Consider the following 19,028-nt stretch of genomic DNA (forward strand, 5'->3'; position numbering starts at 1 on the left):
TGCTGGTTCACGTGTCTGGGCCTGTACTCACCCCTGCCTCTCTTTTATCAAGTTCCAGGGGGTCCTTGTGTGCCTTCCTCACTGGGGATGCCTCTGGTGCAATGCCACCTGTGGGGTTCAGAGGTACCCTCCCTCACTCTTGTGTCTGCCATGGTGCCCATGCCAGACGGAATGAATGCGGGTGTCCTGAGTGAGGGGTGGGTGTGGTGCTTCCCTGATTGATATTGCTCCTGCCAGGTGGGCCCTGGGCGGCCTTTGCATGGTGATGTGGTTGGGCTGCATTGCACTGGGGGAGGCGGGGAGGCCCTGGAGCCTCCTGCCCTGCAGAGGGGCTTCTGCTTTTCAAACCTTCAGTGCCATCTGTTTCTGGTTGGTCCTAGGGCACTTCTGTGTGCCCCTTAAGGCCACAAACCCTCCCACTGGTGCTGCTTGAGTCTTTAAATTCCTGTCACTCTTCGATCCCTCCACTATGGTGGTTGGTGCTGTCAGCCCTGGGGTGCCTGATCTTCCCGGGGGTTCTCGAACTGAACCCACATTCACATGCCCACCTCTGGTGTCTTCCCCATTTTTGTTTGACTGTTTTGCTGAAGTCACAGGGCCTTTGGAGCCCTGGTTCCTAGACTTGGAAGAGCAAGAGGAGCATTGGTGGTGGCTTGGGGTTTTCCTTTCAGAACTAGCCCGAGGGGTTTTGAGGCCTGCCCAGAATAACAGTGTATACATTGCCCGTGGTTCTGTTTCCAGCTGCATCGAGGGAGTGAACCTCACTCCCACATGGCTTCAGAGCAGATGGCATTGGTTACCATCACTGCAGCCCCTGTGTGGTCCCAGGCTTATCTACCTGTACCCGGGCGCAGAAGCCCTCAGGTCATGGTGGGGTTTCTGTCTGTTTTCTGATATCTTTTTGTGTGAGATGGACGGTACAGACCCTCTAGGGACTACCCTGGTGGGATGAACATGCTGCCATTTTGTCTGAGTGATGACGTCATGATTTGACAGGGTGGGCTGAAGGAGGCCACAGCAGTGGGAACTGAATGAGAAGCTGAGGATGGGAACTGGCACCGAGTTAGGTAAATACTCAGCTCTTAGGGGCAGACAGCTAGGTCCCAGAACTGCCAGGCTGTTGGACTTGCCCAGGATTTGGGGTGATGTGGCCTGAACTAGTGGGGCTTCCTATTGGCTCCTGGGAATATGTGCTTGGACTGCCCACCCCACTATAGACTGCATCTGGGATCTCTGCCCACCCTGCCTCTTTTCTCCCCTGAGCCTGAACATGCCTTAGTGCCTTAATGGAAGGCCTCATGGGGGCAGTGACTTTTTGGAAGTAACTAAAAGCTCTTGCCAGAGAGACAAAGGGTACTGACTAATTGGTGCCTTTATTTATTCATCTCTAGGCCTGAATGGTAAACAGCTTTGATTCTTGGCTCAGCGGGAACAGGTTGGGAGGCCTCGGCTGATTGATTCCTCACCTGCAGGGGTGCACGCAGGAGGGGGGTATCGATTTGGTACCGTCTGCCAAACCCACTCTGAAGTAGGCTTAATTGCCTCAAGACCAGCTTCCTTGTACCGAGTCCCCATCAGTCTTTGCGTGGAGTTGTCACTCGCTGAGGTTTCTGCCCCTCCCTGGGATTGAAGTCTCTGTCCATGCGTCCTTGAAGGAGCCAGACTCCTCCTGGGTGCTGTCCTGTTCCTTAGTCCTGTTCCTTAGGCATGATTGTCACTCCTCTGGTTGTCAGAGAAAAAGGTGCAACTGTGCCCACCTTACACAGGTACAAAGCATGCTGGGACAGCCTCAGCCACAGGCAGAATCTAGGACTGCGCAGTGCCCCCGGCCTTCTGCCCTTGCCTGGTTTCCTTTGCCACCAGCTTCCTGCAGTGGCCACGAGGCTATCTGGAGTTCATGTGTGTTGAGTTTCGTTTCACCTGCTGGGCTGGCTAAGCTCTCTTGCTACCCTATGAACCAGTTTCAGCATAGGGGGCTGACACCATACCCATCCATCTCCCCTCACCTTTTTTTTTTTTTTTTTTTGTAGTTGTAGATGGACAGATGCCTTTATTTTATTTGTTTATTTTTATGTGATGCTGAGGATCGAACCCAGTGCCTTATACGTGCTTGGCAAGCGCTCTGCCACTGAGCTGCAGCCCCAGCCCCTCATCCATCTTTTCATGTGCTCAGCCATGTGGCCCACAATTCTCACTAGAGTGTAGGGTGCCTGCGTAGCATGGCTTGAGACAGGAGCTGCCCACCCAGTGGTGGATGGAGATGCAGCTCTGGATCTGGATGTCTGATTTCTGCTTTGAGTGAGCATCTGCATCTTCCCTTGTGTAGGTGGGGTCAGCATGTCCCCCACTCCACCTCTGCTTGTCCCCATTGATGGCGCTGCTCCTTGGCAGTCTGCATCCATGCCTCTTTCCTCAGGTTCCAAGTGGTTTGCCTCATCCTTGGGTGAGTCCAGGGCCATGCTCTATCTCCCTCCACCTAACAAGGCAGGCCAGGACCAATTCCCTGGCTTGTGGTTCTAGGACTCAGTGATTAGATATTTTAAGTGACAGTTGTCAAAGAGCTAGAAAACCTTTTTTAAGCCATCTTGTGTAAAATGCAGTGAGGCACGTGAGTAGTAAGTCCCAGTGGATAGCTCTTTGACTCAGGACAGTGCCCGTGTACCCTCCACCTGTGAGCAAGGTACGCTGCTGGCCCTGCTGTGTGTGCAGACGTGGCACTGCTCTGGCTTCTCCTGGTCTTGCTTTCTTATGGGTGAGCTGGGCTCAGGAGGCCGCTGTGTTTGAGGTGGAACTTTAACCTACGGGTGCAGGCTGGGAACTTGGAGAAACACGAATGTCCCTCTCCTGACCTGCCGTCATGCCAATGAAAAACAGAAGGAAGCTAAGTTGAAGCTAAATGTGCATATATTTCTTCTCTGTTTCTTGCTTATTTAGCTTAAAATTAAACCTATAGAAGTCAATCCTTATCCCGCATTTATATGTATGAGACTGTCCCTATTTCTCCGGTCTCACCCAGGACAGTCTTTTAATGCCTGGGGATATCTTGACTTTCCCCATCTTCTCCTGTGATCTGTGACTCACCTGCTGCTCCCTTGGGTGTCTATCTGTCCCAGTCTGGCTGCCTGCTGCTAGGGTCGTGCTTACCCAGCCTGTGCTGGGTGTGGGAGTGAGCAGAGGACAAGCCACAGGGTCCAGTGAGGGAGGTGGCCAGAGATAACCCTTGTGCTTTTGGAAAATGCCACTTTTGATGTCTTTTTCCCTAAGTGACCTCCCTGTGCTGTCCTTCTGCCATGGGGGCTCTAGTGCTGGTGGCTGACGTCCTTGGGTCTGGGATGGCCTCCTGCCGACAACAGTTCTAGGACTGTCCTAATACCCAGCGTAATCCTGTGCCTCCTCCTTCCACATTGAGCTCGGAGATGCTTATCCTGAAAAGCAAGAAGATCAATGCTTCTGCTAATGAGCTGCCCGCGTGGAGCTGTGAAGCTTTGCCAGCCCCTGTCAGGGAGGGTCCAGGCAGGAGAGTGAGTGCTCCTCGGCTTCGAGGGCTAAACGGAGTATGGTGTGTCCACAGCTTCCCCTTGTCCCTGCTGCTTTCTGCTGGGGCTGCTTGGGTCCTGAGCATGGCGTGCTTTGTGCCGACTAAGCTGTGGGTCAGGAGCAAGGCTCGAGGTGGGAGGGCGGATGCCACATGTGGGCCTCGCCCTCTTAACTGAGGAGAAAACAGGGAGCTAGTCAGCCAGTGGGGACAAATTTATCAGGAGTCTCACAGCTGAAAGGGCCCTCAGGGACAGTTAGTCCAGTTCCATTCTGAGAATGGAGTCTGTGGTCTCTGGAGTGTCCATGGAGCTGGGGCATGATTGCTCCTGCAGGAATCCTACTGTCACCATTGTCACGCTTGCCCTTGAAGCCCCCAGAACCCTGTGTCCTGTGGCTGCATAGTCTTTGTGGGCAGCTCGTGTCCTCATGTCCCAGTGAGACTGAAGTGCCAATGACAGGCTGTTCTGTCTTCCCGGCTCAGCCTCCTCAGGCTGGCTTCTGTGTCTGGCACATCACAGGTGAACTGCAGTACCTGTGAGTGGGAGAGGGCTGCTCTGTCCTTGGTCATTTGCATGCAGAGGCATTGGCAGGCGGCACCTCCCTGCCACTGGACCTGGTCTCCATTGTGCTTGGAGGCCGCTGCTGTTCCACCTCTGTTGCTTCAGGCCCGCCTCTCCTGGCACAGGCTCCTTGACAAATCTCTTGAAATGATGATGCCAGATGACAGTTGGGTTTCAAAGAAGCTTGGTGTTGTGTTGTTGGGAACCAAAGCACAAAGACATGGTTCCTGGGTTGTAAAGCTCTGAGGCGGGGAGGGTGAGCATTTGGGGACGTGGCCTGGGAGCCTGCCAGTGCCCGCCCTACATGTGCCTCCTCCTTGCCTCGAGGGACAACTCCACCCCCGCCCCGCAGGGCCTCAGGGATGGCAGTGTTGCATGGCAGCGCTCTCCCACTGCCCTGGCGCTGTGATCCTCAGGCTCAGGGTTTCTTGGAGAGGGATTGTGGCTAGTGCAGAGGCCTGTCTGTCTGGAGCACTGCCTTTCTTATCAGTCTAGGAGGAGTTGGTTCTGAGCAAGGGAGTGGTGCGGTTGGAATCGTTCCTCATTGAAGCGTGGTTGGGTGCGCTAGCCAGGGGCTTGTTGGGGTGGGTGGCAGCCAGTGGGGAATAAGTGGGAGAGCAGTGATTTGGGGCCAGAGAGTGTATAAGGAATGGTTGCAAGTGGCCCCTGTGAACTTGGGAAGGGCAGTCTGAGAGGACAGGGCCTTGGGTAGGGGCAGGGACATGAGAACATGAGGTGCCTCTAGGCCCTCAGGGAGCTGACAGCACAGGGCAAAGACCTTGGGAAGGAGAGGCTGGTTTTGAAGGCAAGTCTGAGTCCTGCGCCCTGGCTCCTCTCAGGATGCAAGGCAGCCCTGGGGATCTAGGAGCCCTCGGCCAGGGCACTTGGAGGGAGAGTTTGACCTAAGGCTTTAGAATCCTGGACGCCAGTGAGGAAGGCGTGTTAGAGAATGTCCTTCAATGGGAGTAAATCTGATGTTTCCCCATGATTAGATTGAGGTGTGTTTTTGGACAGAAATCATGAAAGGGATGTTGTGGCCTTCTCAGTGTGCCACATACACGAGAGATCATGTCACAGTCTCCGAGTCTGTTGGTGGAGGCAGTGTCTGCTGGGAGTCAATTGTAAGGTTAGGGCTTTATTTCTTTGTATTTAGTAAGTATCTTGGGGGAAATTCTTTGAGACTGTATCCTGTTTCTTCTTTTTTTGGGGTACTGGAGTTTGAACCCAGGTGTTCTCTACCATGGAGCAGCTACATTTCCCACTTTTTTGTTTCGAGGCTGACCTTGAACCTTGTGATTATCATCCTTATTCAGCCTTCCCAGTGGGGAGGTTTACACTGGGATTACAGGAGTGGCCCCGACTCCTAGAAATATCTTGTTTCATCTCAAAATTTCCTCAACCAGTTTTAGGCATCCATGGTGGATTTCACCCTCAGTAATTAACACTGGAATGTTATAGTGGTGGTTTTCTATTTGTTCATTTCTTCTTCATTTCTTAGTTGGCATTCCTTGAGGAAGAAGGTTGTCCTTCTCCTATTTATCTGTTTGCTAAGCATTGATGCCATGCTGCGTCTGGAACCATTCCTGTGGCTGCAGGTTGATGTGTGCCCTGTGAGCTCCCCTCCTTAGTTTTGAGTACTTTCTTACTTTCTGGAACATGAGATGCCCTATACTGTATTATTATTTTCCCTCTCCCTTTCTTGGATTGAACCACCTTTACAAAGAGCCCTGATTCCTTTTGCTGACAAGGGATGTTTTGAACCAAGATCCAGGTGCTTGTGGCCCTGGACAGTCACTGTTTCGTGGGCTCTTGGTGGACATGAGTGTGCTTCTTGTGCCTGCAGCCCTGTTTGTGTCTGCATCTGCTTCTGCCTTATGTGCGTGAGAAGGCTGGAGCACATCCTGGTTCCTGTTTCTCCTCCAGTGTCACTGACTGTCCTTACTTTCCCTCTTCCTTATTTGCAGTTTCGGTCCTTGATCCTGAGAAGCTAGGCTGTCGTTACACACTAGATGTTTCTTATTTGTCCAACCCTGGCGTATACAGGCTTTGCAGAATTGCTAATCTATAACTTGCGAGAAACAAACTATTGACTAGTGTGGTGTTTGTGCACCTCCGCCTGACGGCACAGGCTGCCGGGCTTCCCTTTCTGCCCCCTCCTTGTCCTCTTACTCAGTGGGCAGAGCCTTAGGTTCCTCACTTAGAGTTTGACTTTCACTGAGTCTTTTCCATTCGGTTTCTGTTTTAAGACACACAGAGAAATGGTGGGTGTCCCTGATCTGTACTTCTGGGGGTTCACCTCTGCTGGCGTGAGCCCGTACCTCACAGCCAGCAGCTCCTTAGCCCCAGCGTGCCTTTGAAGCCCACCTCACTCCCATTTTGGCACCTGCTGAGGCATTGTCTATTCCTCATGCTTTGCGTTTCTTACAGTGGCTTATAGGTGGCGTCATGGAATAGAGTCCTTGGGGCCTGGCTACTGTCACTTGACACAGCACCGAGAGGTCCATCCTGGGGTTGCATAACCCGGCCGTGTCCTCCTTTATTGCCGCATGTGTGCTTCTTGCTGTGTGGGATGTGTGTCTTTCTCAGTGGAAGGACATCTGACTTGTCCTTGTCATTTTCCTGAGTAGCTACTTAGGAGTGGGATTGCCAGGTCAGGCACATTTTAACTTCAGGAGAAACTCCAGACGGATTGCAGGCGCCGCTGTGCCCTTCTGCATTTGTGCTGTGGTGGGAGCACGGCTCTCGCACCCCCACTCTACCCCGCTCTCACGTGCTCTCCTCTGGGTCGCTCTGTCAGTCGTGGCCGTGGCCAGGTGTGTGCTGCCTGAGGGTGTCCAGGTGCGCGGCCCCTCCCTGGCCGGCGTGCTCTCCTGCAGTGGTTTATCTGGCATTCCTTGTGCGGTAGCCCGTTTTCTCGTGGGATCCCTACGTCGTGCTCCAGTCTCAGGCGCCAGGGTTTGGTTCCATTTCCTCTTGGTGTACGTCAACCACCTCACAGTCGTTTGTCTCCCTCGCCTTCCCTTGGCCGTCGATTTCATTTATTTCACTTTTCATGAGACGTTAGGGGACACTGTCTGGAGTTTGCAGAGGTGTCAGCTGCTGACTGGGCAGAGTAGTTACTGGGCAGCAATGGTTCCAGATGTTCCCGGTACAGGGAGGTGTTGGCATCTGAGATGGTGCGTCGGGAGCCAGTCCGTGGAGAAGGAGGCTTGTGTGGACACTGGCTCTGAATCTGAGCCTTGGCAGAGGCTGCTGGCTGGATGTCTCTGAGCCCATGTCTTCTTCCTCAGCACAGTGACACTGCTGTGCAGCGTGGCATGAGATGCATACTATGGGCCTCTGAATATGTCCCCCTGTTGACGTCTCTCCCCTGTTCCTTTCTTGTTTTCTCATTTATTGTTCCTCCAAGCACAGCCTTCCTGCTCCCCACAGGCTTCAGACTGAAAGGCTCTTCTGCTCTCTCTACTATGCTGTTTCCTGTTCAGTTTTTCTTTCCTTTAGTTGTGCACAGGACTTGAGGGAACGGGATGAAAGAAGAAACTCAGGGGCCTAGTGTGCAGTTTGGAGAAATGTTTACTTGTTCCACGAGTCCCTCAGTTGTGTTGGAAATCTTGTTTGTGGGAGACAGGAGTGGAGGGTCCGGTGACATCCTGGTGTCTCACCTGGGCATTGTGGACTGCTCTGGCCTGGCGGCTCATGTCAGCTGGTGTGTCATGGTACCGAAACAGAATTTATTGATCAAGGAAACCCACATCATGGAATCTTAAAGTGTCTTAAAATTTCAAAATGATGTATCCTGTGAGATGAATTTCCATTTGGGCCAAGCAGAAGACACTTGAGACCAAAAGCCGCACTTGTCCTGAGGACAGAAGAGGCACTTCCTGGGCTGTGTGTCTGAGCTGGTGCTGGGGACTGCTTTAGTCAGCGTGGTGCTGGCTACAGAGGGACATGCTGTCAGATTGTATCACTGAAGTAGAGGTTCATAGGAAGGGAGGTGACAGTCCTTCTGTCCCAAGAGTCACAAGGCCCCAGCCATGGTCTTGCTGGGACATGACTCTTGAGAGGTACACTGGGACACTGGAGCACGAGGTCAGACCGCAGTCTTTTGTTGTACCCATGCATGAGGCACTGGGTGCAGCTGCAGGGGAGGACGGCGTGGTCAGCGTCTTGTAGTCTGGCAGCTGAAGGAGGCTTTAGGAATCTTTAAAACCTTGGTATATGGGAACAAGGTGGGCCTTAAGCTTCTGTGTCACTTTGATAAAATGTGCAACATCAAGGAGAGGAGGAAGTCTTAGGAAATTTGGATGAGTCTTAATGCACAGAAATGTCTGTCGCAGCTGATGAGCCCAGCTTGGACTGGGCTGGAAAGGTGTGTGGACTCCTGACATCCTTGCCCGTGATGCTCTGGGCATCGTGGATTTCATGGCTGAGCTGTGCCCATGCTTGTACCCTGTTAATGGCCTGACCTCTGCCTGTGGGACCAAGGGTGGATATTATTGCCAACTGTGGGACTTTTCTAGTGTGTGCTCAGAAAGTTCCCACATGGATTCAGAGGATAATTAGTATCCTGTAAGATATGAATCTTAATTCCTAAATTACATATTTAGCAGATGGTCCAAAATAGCACTTGTAATGGCAACATTCAATTAGTGAGTTTAAAAAATGTATATTATTGCAACATTCTCCATGGGTTTTATTTAGAGGTTTCTAAATATAGTGCTATAAAAACACAGAAGTGTTTAAAACTATTTAGACCCACACAGCCGCAATGGGCTCTGTGTTAACCAGAGGATCATAGAGAAGCCTCCTGTTTATTCCTGAGAAGCTGAAGTAAAAACACTGTGTAGGCGGTCAGCAGTGTCCCCAGCTCCCACAGGCCTTTTGCCTTGGTGCCTATGAGTTCTGACGTTTGTGAAGTCCTGGGACCCTGTTCCCTGGCTCCTGCTGGGGTTGATTGTTGTGGGGCCTGCCAGGGCAGTGCTGTTCCCTCTGTGGCAAAGTCGGGTGCATCTTATCTGTGTGGTGTGCCCTTGGGATCATAGTCTGCAGCTGACTTCGCGGGCCTGGGGGGCTGTCTCTAGACTTCCCAGTCTAGGTGGGATATAAAATGGGCCTGAAAGGCAAGGCCTGTCCTCTGGTGGGAGTCAAAGAAGTGAGATAGAGGACTGAGTGTGGACACATCAGGAGTGGCTGGGAGCCTCAGGGGTGCCTGCCCCGTGGTGGCTCTGCATCTCCCAGGAGCTCAGCGACATGTGCCGTTGGAAACAGAAATGGAATTTGGTCAAGCCCGATTCCTGGAGATCACAGGGATCAACTCCTGGCAGCCGCTCTTGGGAGCATCTGTCCCTAGGAAGGAGACACTGGGGCTGAGCAGTTGCCCTGTGGTGTCATTGTTGTTCCCAGCCTGAAAGGAGACCCAGTTCTCCTAGTTCTCTGATGCCACCCTGCTAGCCCTGGTCTTGCTGTGCAGGCCTTCCTGGTAATCAAGTGCGCATAGAGGAGGCTTTGTGCAGCCCTTTCTGGCTCTGTATGTTTAAACAAAGAGCTTTTTAGACCTAAACACAGATGTTCATTTGAAAATGAAAAATCAAATTAAGCGGAACCAGCCTTTGAAAGTTAATGCCCTGTAGCAAGTAAAACAAAGGAGAAGACACTGTGTGTAAATTTCACTTAAATAACTTCTTATCTTAAATAAAGTTTTAAACTAAAAAGTGTCATTTGAAAGCCGCTCATCATCCCCCTGTCCTCCAATGGAACATCTGTGCTCATTCTGACGCGATGAAAGACAGGAATTAGATGAGCCGCTGGAGTGCTCTCCACCATAATTGCCCCTCGCTCCTCCCGGAGACACAATGCGGGATGAAATGCCAATTAAGCTGGTGTACTGATGAGGTGCAGGCTGAATAGGGAGCAGGGCTCACGCGAGTCCCACCGAATGGATCTGCTGTGGCCCCAAGTTTGTTCCTTCTCCGTAGAAATGTCATCATACATAATGAAAATCTCCAACGCTCGCTTGTATTTTAAAATGATCTACTTTGGAGTTCTGTCAGCATGTCTTAAAATAGGTGTTTTCTGCCCACCTGGATGGGTGTTTTGTCCCTCTGAGCATCTCAAGGACCCGATCCAGGGGAGGGCTACAGGGCTGCTGAAGGTGCAGCCCAGGCAGTTCCAGCTGTATCTCCAGGCCCCAGGCACCAACTGCAGGTCTGGGCAGCCAAGAAGCTGTGTTCTGCCCATGTTCTGTGGTGCCCTCTCCTCACCCCACCCCAGCGCCTTCTAGCGAGAGCATAAAGAGAACCACAGAGAGGAGTTCTCAACTAAAGGGCTGGTGGTGTAGTTCAGTGGTAGGGAGTGTGTTTAGCACATGCCAGGCCCTGGGATCGAGCCCTACCACTGCAAAAGAAAACAAGGAAAATTGTGGAAGAAGTATTTTGGGTGTCCAGAAAGCGTAAGGTGGGGAAGGATAACTGGGGCAGAGGAGAACATCTGGGCAAGCAATGTCTGAGCAGTGGCCTGGTCAGCCCAGGACTGTTCTAGTAGCACCCAGACTGTGGGTGATGAGGTGGGTGGGACTTGGGGCTCTGTGGTTCAGGTGCTCAGCCATGTGCAGATTGGAATCGTGTGATTGACTTAGTTTACTTAAGAGGAGGAATCTAGAGAAGCAGTTTTTGGGGGTTGAGGAGCAAGAAGCTCATTGGTGAATGTGGACATGGTGTCACAGTGAGAGACTGTTGGTACTTCAGAAGGTTGTGCTGGAGGGACAGAGGCTATCCCTGTAGTGGCTAGAGAGTCCTCAGTGTCAGTCCATTCTGCTCCAGTCCTGCTGTCTCTCCTGACTGTCCCAGCTGCCTCTGGCCAGGCTTCTTACCACCAGTCACTGCCAACCAGTGGGAGCTCCTAACTCTGACTTGTCCCTTCATGTGAAGACTCAACACCCGCCTGGAAGGAACACGTGACTTCCCTGCAGCTCGAGGGCCGTGGGCCCAGCATTGTTCACAGCTTTATGGTGCCTTGCTGTCCTTGAGACTTTCCTGACCAGCCACTGAATATGGTGGTCTGTGCATGGGACCCTTTCCTCATCTTTGTGACTTCCCACAGGTGCCCCCAGTGCCAGCCCTCTGTGAAGATGCACAGCTGTGGGCATTGGCTGCAGTTCTCTCTAGATTAAGGGCTTTGTCCTGACTCTAGACCTTACCCAGGACCTGTACCCTGCTGGAGCTTGGTCAGGGCTTGGGTGGGGGTCTCCATCAAGAGCCCTATTGTGGGCTGCAAGGGTAACTAGCTCCCCAGCTGAGAGAGAGCCTGTCTTCAAATAGAGGTGTCCTGATTGAAATACTTCCTATCAGCTCATGGGGCTAGTTTTTTTTTTTTTTTTTTTTTTTTTTTGGGTACTGGGGATTGAATCCAGGGCTGCTTTACCAATGAACTATACCTCCAGTCCTTTAAAAATTTTTTTTGAGATAGGGTCTCAATAAATTGCCTAAGCTGGCCTTGAATTTAGAATCCTCCTGCCTCAGCCTCCTGAGTTGCTAGGATTACAGGCCTGTGCCACTGTACCTGGCTATAGTGTTTCATTAACTGCAAAAGGAGATTAAAGTGACTCTTTCTCTTTTTGTTTTGGCTGAGGCTCTAAAGGCTACAAATAAGAAGTCCATATTCTAGAACATGGTGCCAAATGTCTTGTGTAGGACTTGCCAAGGGCGCCACTTGAAGACCAGTTTGCCTGCCTGGCTGTGGTCTGAGCTGGAGGGGGAGGGGAGTGTTCCCCCTTAGAGTGGAACCCGGCCATCCTCAGGAGCTTTAAACTGGGGGCGGGGGCAACTCCGGAGAACCCACGTAGCTGGGCAGGTGTTCCCAGGAGGGTTAAAGTTGGGAGTGAAGCAGTGAGTATGTTGGCGGGGCCTGGAAGGGAGGGAAGGGGTATGAGTGAATGTTTTCACCTTGGGAGCACCCAAAAAATAGTGCCTATGGGGACAAAGAGGGAGGTGGCAATGGGGAACATAGACCCTGTAGGGGAGGGTTCTTGCTTTCACCCAGGTGCGCTGGTCTGGCGGAGGGAAGCTGGAGGTGTTCCAGAGCTGAAGGCCCTTTCCCAGAGCCAGGCCGAGAAGGGGCTGGCCCTGTTGTGGGGGTGGGCCTTCTACCCTTGCTGTTGGGAAGACCCCGCCTGCCTCCTCTTTCAGTTTTGCCATTTCCAGGACCTTTGCTGCCTGTCTCATAGGTTTGCTCACTTTGTCAATAACTTGCTCCTTGTCGCCAGAGACCTCCTCTCCCTGTCTGATCACTGCCATACCCAGTGAGACAGTGACCTGTGGGTGGTTTCAGAGATGGTGAGGCCTGCCCAGTCTGCAGGGGCAGATTGGCTTCCCACCACCAGATGGCCTTTCTGAAGGGTCCCTCCCTCTTGTGCCCAGCACCTGGGGAAAGGCAAGACTCTGTCCTTAGGCAGTGACCCAGGCTCCAGACTGAATGCACATAGTCCTTTACTGTCTGGGAGGTGATTGGTCCCTTTGCCATTCTCCAGGTGGTTCCATAGCCCAGGGATCAAACCTTGCCATTTGCATCCAGTATTGGAAGCAGAGGCAGCCGCAGGCCTGGCCTACTGGGAGCTGAGATGATTTATGTGACCTGAGCTCGGGTAATTAAAGTGGGATTTGGCAGTGACGTCTTTCACAGAGGAGGCATTAGGGGTGTCAGAATGAGACATGTCAGCACAAAACAGTTATGTTTTCAGGTTAAGAATTTAACGAGGAGTAAATTCATTTAAACCCAAGAGCTGGCTGCAGGGAGGGTTCTCCACAGAAAGCCTGTCTGTGGCTGTCCTTAATGCTTGTATTTCATTCTCTTGTGTATGAGTCCCAGCCCCTCTCCTCGGGGAGAATGCAGTTTCTACGTCGCCAAGCGCCACAGCTGCCTCCTGGAGGCACTGGTGTGTTTGACATGTGGATCGAGGATCTAAAGCAACAGGCTCCTTCACGTGCCAGACCTACCCCCTGGTCTGTTGGCACTTCGACTATGATGGGCTCTACTCTGAGGCCAGGGAGGGGGTGTGTAAGCTGCCATCCTGTGTGTCTCATCTGCCTTCTGGAGCCTATGTGATGTGACTTGGGTCAGCTGACTCTACCACTGCTAGGTGGGACTCCGAGTGTGCCTCTGGGTGGGAGTTGGCTGTTCTCTGTCCTGCCTTTGTCCTGGTTTCTGAAGTGGAGAATTGGCCTGCGTTGGTTTCAGTTGGGGTTTCTGGTAGTCAAGTCACAGTAACTGTAATAACAGGTATCACCTGTCCTACTCTCCTGGGGAGGGGGAGCTCTGGTGGCTGCCATCTGATTGTAGCTGGTTTTGCTCAGGCAGCCGAAGCACACACTTCTTACCTTGGTGGGGTGATTTCACATGCTGGCTGCATGTTTAGCGTTTGCTCCATTCCTGTGGGTTCTGTTTCTTCCCTCTGGAAGGATGTGGATGTTTGGTGGCATGTGAATAGATTTAGGAGTGTGTGGTGATCTCCCCTGGCCTTTCTCTTCTTCCACCATATTCCCAGGTCCTGGGCACCATCTGTGAGACTGTCAGTCTGTCTGGGCTTGCAGTGCTTTTGGCTGTCCGATGGTGTCACAGGAATCCTGGGCAGGAGGGCCAGTACCTGCTGTCAGTGTGGCAGCCTGAAGCTTACTGCTGCTGTCTTCTCATTGGTCCCTCGAATCTGGTCTAAATGTTCTCTCTCTGGGGTTCATAACTCCTGAGAGAATACTGGAGCCATGGAGCCCATTTAGGGATCTCCAGAACCTCTTGGTGGTGGTCTGTGCCCAAGTGCCCATCCACCTCTACTGTCTTGCTGCACTGTGAGTACCATGGGAGGTGACCAGCCTTCTGACCTCTCAAACAGAAACATCCTTCAAACATTGCTGTCTTCCATCTGCTGAGGCAACACCACAGACATGCCCCCGCCCTCACTGAGCATGTGCTCTATCTAGTAGAGAGCCAGCACTGAGCAAGGCTCTACAGGGTTTGTTCTCAAGCCCAGGTGTGTGTGTGTGACACAAGCTACAGCTGGGGGCCCAGCGGGGTTGGGTGATCTCCCAAGAAGGTATGGGAAAGTCACGTGCAGAAGTATGAGTCAGCGCGTCCCTTTGTGGGGTTTTGAGGGCAGGATGGAGAAGAGTGTTCCAGGGACAGGGATCAGTAGCACAAGAGCCCCTAGGCAGGAGAGTGTGACTGAGTCAGGGGTAGCTGTGCAAATGAGATCCAGCATCTGACCCAGGTGCTGGCTACTTCATGGAAATATGAGGTTGTCTCCTCCAAGGTGAGGAGCCGATGTCCTGGAAGGAGGCACAGCTCTGTAATCTGCTTGGTACACCAGTCTTCCCTCTGTAAGGAGGAGTGCCCTGGCGGCATCCTCTCAGCCTAACCTTTGGATTGAGAAATGAACAGGTGAAAATACCATCTTTGGAAATTGTCCCTGGAATAAAAAGTGTACATGATGGTGCTAGCTGTGGTGGTGAAGGCGGCAGTGCTGAGGGTGATGGTCATGGTAGCCACGATGGTGAGGGGTCATGGTGGTGAGGATGAAAATGGTGGTGACTATGGTGAGGGTGGTAGTGGTGGTGAGGATGGCAGTGTCGGTGGTGATGATTGGCAATGAAGGTGACGATAGCTATGTTAGTGTGAGGGTGGAGCTGTTGATGGTGGGTCTGGTGTCAGGGATCAGTATCTGCTGAGAACTCCCTTCATGTGACCTGGTGCCAGGGCTGCTGTTGACCTTATTCAGCTTACTTCAGCCTCTTCTGCTGGGCAGACTGAGTCCCATGTTCAGCCCGTGTTCAGCCAGGTGATTTGATCTGCCCACTCCCCCTGGAAGAACCAGGGCTCCATCTGGTCCCTTCCTGACTGTAAAGCCATGCTCTTGGCAAAGTCCCATGTGGCCCACCCTCCTTCCTCTGTGAAGCTTGTGTTTTCAAGTGTGTCAGTACTGTGCTGCTCAAGAGCTGCAGTGGTGACGGAAGCAGCTGTGGTGGTTTGGGCAGAGCTGATGGGCTAGTGGACAAGTAGAGTACCTGCTGTTCACTTGGTAAACAAACAGGAGACAGTGTCTGTCCATCCCTCTCTTTCAGTGACTGGGTGCACACTTCCCAGCTGGAGACTCTTGGAGGAACCAACTCCCTGTCTCCTTCCAGGCCACAGTGGATGTGTCCCCTCTTGATGGTAGACCCTGTAGCCAAAGGACAACAGTGAAGTTGATGTAGTTAACATTCCCATAATTGAAAGGAGAATTTTTCTAGTCCCTTATGACCAAGGATTATAAATCTTTCCCATTAAAGGGGAGCGAGCTTCTGAAGGTAGGCAGAACGCAGTGGAAACAATTGGCAGCACCCCCCCCCCTTCCCATTGCTGGTGGGGAAAGTAGTTAATTAGGTGATTTTTCTCTTCCTCTGACACGTGCAAATGAGACTTCGTTAATAACTGGGCTGTTACATAAATGATGAAATTTTAACACCAATGTCAAGTTGTCAGGCGTATCTGGACAGAGAAGGAGAGCTGGGGAGGCGCCCAGGCCCACCGCCCAGGCCCACCGCCCAGGCAGGTGGCTCGAGCAGCCGCTCCTCAACCTCCAGGGCTTCCTGTGGGTTCCCTCTTGCCCTCCCTCCTTCAAACCCCTTCAAGGCCAGATTAGTTATTTAAAAATGATAATAAAAACAGAACAAGTTGCTCAGATGAAGTTGTGGTGTACAGCCAGGACCAGAGGCTGAACTGTCACAACGCCGCTTCCGTTTCTCACCTGCTTGCTGTATATGGTTCTGGATGCCATTGTTTGTAAGGAGTTTTCTGTTTTGCAGCCAGAATCCAGGACCCTGGAAAGCCCCCAGGGCTCTGGCTCTGGGACAGCTGCTGCTGGTGACGTGCCCCTGAGGTATTGAATCCAGAGGCTGCCAAGGAGAGCTATGGAGCAGGGGCTGGGGAGGATGCAGGCAGGAGCAGCCACAGTGTGTTCTCTGCTGCGTGGGCTGGGCTTGCTGTGACCCCACAGAGCAGGACCTACCCCGACAGCCTCCATGCTGCCAGGCTGGGGGACACACCTTACTGTGATCTGGGATACAAGTGATTTGTGCTGAGAAGACCTGGCTGGGACATTCTGTCAGAACGCCTGAATGACGCCTCCCTTGAGTCTGAAATCCTGCCTCCTCTCTTAGGGCTTCAGGGACACATCAGTGCTCAGAGATCTGGTCAGGGAGGAGGTGGCGGCTCTGCTCAGAATCAGGCCATTTCCCCTGATGGCCTTGACTGGAAACACTCGGGCTCGCTGCTCTCACCTTTGTAGGCCCGGCATGGTACTTACAGCTCCGTCAGCTGTGATTGCCTGCGTCAGGCACATCAGGCACGTCAGGCACGTGTGGCCCCAGTTGAGTCAGGCTTCGTGTGCCTGGGGGCGAAGAAGTATCAGAAAGATGCCTCCCTTCAAGGACAGGGAGATGAGAGTGTGCATGGGTGGAGAACTCGTGTGGCCCCTGGGCACGCTCTGCTCTTCTGAGCTCTATTCCTGTCAAGTGGTGGCTCACTGGGGGCCACTTCTCCCTGCCTGGGGTCAGTGTTCTGGGCAGGGGAACAGCCTGCGCTTCCTGGGAGGCTGTCCCCATGGGCTGGTAACTTGTGGGGAGGCTGCTCACTGGGAGCAGTGGTCCTGCTGCCCTCTGCCATGGAGGAGTGCACCCCTGAAGTGTGGCTGATGGGGTTCATAGGGAGGAGGAATGGGTCTTCCGCTCTGTCTTCTCCCTGCCTCCTGCGCTTGCTTCCCTCCACAGCTCCTGCCTCTGGGTGGCAGATTGTCAGTGCAGTAAAGATCGGTGCCTGTCACTTTGGCAAATCTAAAATGAGATTTCATTTTTTAAATAAAAAGAAAAAAATTCTTTAACATTCGCAGCTGGGAGATAGCAGAGATTAGAAATGTTACTTATCTCCATTGCACAAAAGGCGGCAGAGGAGAGGAATCTGTCGCTGTTGAATACTAATGAAGTGGGGGTGGCAGGAGCACTGAGGGGAGAGCAGTCCCCTTTAAGAACTGGCGCAAGTTGGTCAGAGTTTCAACTCACAGTCAGAGTTGAGGAGCGCCGTGCACAGTGCAGGTGGATGTTCATGTTGGGTGAGAGGGTGGCCTTAACCTTATGCCTTCTAGGCCCTTTGCTCCTTTGCAGGGCAGTTGCAAAGCTGCCACCACCATACTTAGAAAGCTGGCGGCTCCACTGTTCCTGGGGACACAGCTTGGTCCCTTGGCTCCCTTGGCATTGACATTCTCCCTGTCCAGTGCATCTGCAGGGCTGTCCACTCCCCAAGTGTTCTATTCTTTGCCTGCCCTTTCCTCTGCCTGGAGTTCTTCTTTCCCCCACCCCGTTTTGTGTGCTGGGGATTGAACTCAGGGCCTTGTGCATGTAAGGCCAGCACCAACTGAGCTATAACCCCCGCCCCTCTGCCTAGAGTTCCTTGCTCACTTTCCTGGCTTAGCAAATTCCAGCTTGGCCTTGGGGTCCAGTTCTAATGGTCTTCTCTGAACCCTTTATTTGTCTTTTCTTCTATTTCTCTGTCTCACCTGGGGGCAGCAGGACTGGAGGTGTGCAAATGGTGTATTTGGTCTTCTTGTCTCCTTCCTTGCTGTGGAGTGGTCCCTTTCTCACAGCTCCTTGGCAGGGTGACTTGTGTTTGCCAGCCCATCTCTCTTCCCATAGGAGTAGAAGCCCCTTGAGGGTGGGACATATTTTTGCACACTCTGTCCCCACATGTGATCAGAGCTGTGCTGGATACACAGGCTACAGTGATGTACAATTGCGGAGGTCCTCTTTAGTATAACTCACTGTCCTGACTGACCTGCCTGAATGTACAGGCACACACGTGCGCACACCAGAGTGCAAAGCCCCATGTTGCCGTGCACTCAGCTGCATCATTCAGAACTTGGGTGACTGTGCTGCTGAGTATGGAAGCAGAGTGGAGTGACTTTGTGGTTGAAGTTCCCTCCCTGTTCCCAGGTCATGGTGTTCCAGGGGTGAAGATTTCTCAGTTTACATTTTAGGATCCTGAAACCCAAAAAAGAGAAGCAACCTTGCCCCAGGGCATGCCTTGAAGCAAGGATAGGAGTGCTCTTCACTGCTGTGCCTTGCCCTGGGTCTGTGTTCTCAGCCCCGACTTGGGCACAGGGCTGAGGGCAGAGGCAGCTTAAAACTGACCCATGTCCTGATGTCCATGAGGGGCTCCTTGGTGGGGCCTGAGTTGACTGGTTTGCCTGAGACATGTGCAAGAAGGTTTTCGGCAGCCATGTCCAAACTCACAGAATCCTCCTGTCCCTGCTAAGGTGCTTCCTGCCTCCTTCTCATAACCCAGAATAGGACAGAAGATGGGATGGTACTTAGGGAACCAGGAGGGCATCAAGTATAGAACCCCATGAGAATCAGCATAGGGAAAGATGTGGCCTTCAGAGTGTGAAGACCAGAACCATATTCAGGTTTGGCGAGGGTTCTTTGTGTCTAGAACAGGGAGGCATGTCTCAGTCCACAAGTGGCCAGATACCGGGGGTCAAAACCAACTCATCACCCAGGAAAACCCGTTCTACAAGTGAGTTTCCTCTTGGAACCCTTGTTTGGCCAACTAGGATACCTGTGTTGACAAGTCTCTTGGTGGCTGTCCCTCAGTGCCTGGAGTGCACCTAGATCATGAGCAGACCTGCAGTGCTATACCACATTGGCCCCATCCACCTGCCAGCTCTGCTAGCAGTGCTTGCTCACTCCTATCTATCTGTTGCCTTTAAGATGTTGGAACACAATTAAATCCTGATTGAGCTCAGAAGAATTTGATCTCAGCAGCCTCAAGACTCTGTCTCACCTGGCACATCTTCCCAGGATCTCCATCAACGTGCTCTCTCCTTCTTCCTTCTGCCCTTGAGGAGATACAGCCCAC

General features: G+C 52.4%; 1 protein-coding gene across 9 annotated transcripts in view; it reads left to right on the plus strand.

Annotated features, from left to right (window-relative positions):
- The window catches only part of Mad1l1 (mitotic arrest deficient 1 like 1), a 352,396-nt gene that overhangs the window by 100,538 nt on the left and 232,830 nt on the right, over nt 1-19,028 (plus strand). The gene's annotated exons all lie outside the window — the stretch shown is intronic.

This window comes from Marmota marmota, unplaced genomic scaffold (genome assembly GCF_001458135.2).
Source record: "Marmota marmota marmota unplaced genomic scaffold, marMar, whole genome shotgun sequence".
In the NCBI taxonomy this organism is placed as follows: Eukaryota; Metazoa; Chordata; class Mammalia; order Rodentia; family Sciuridae; genus Marmota; species Marmota marmota.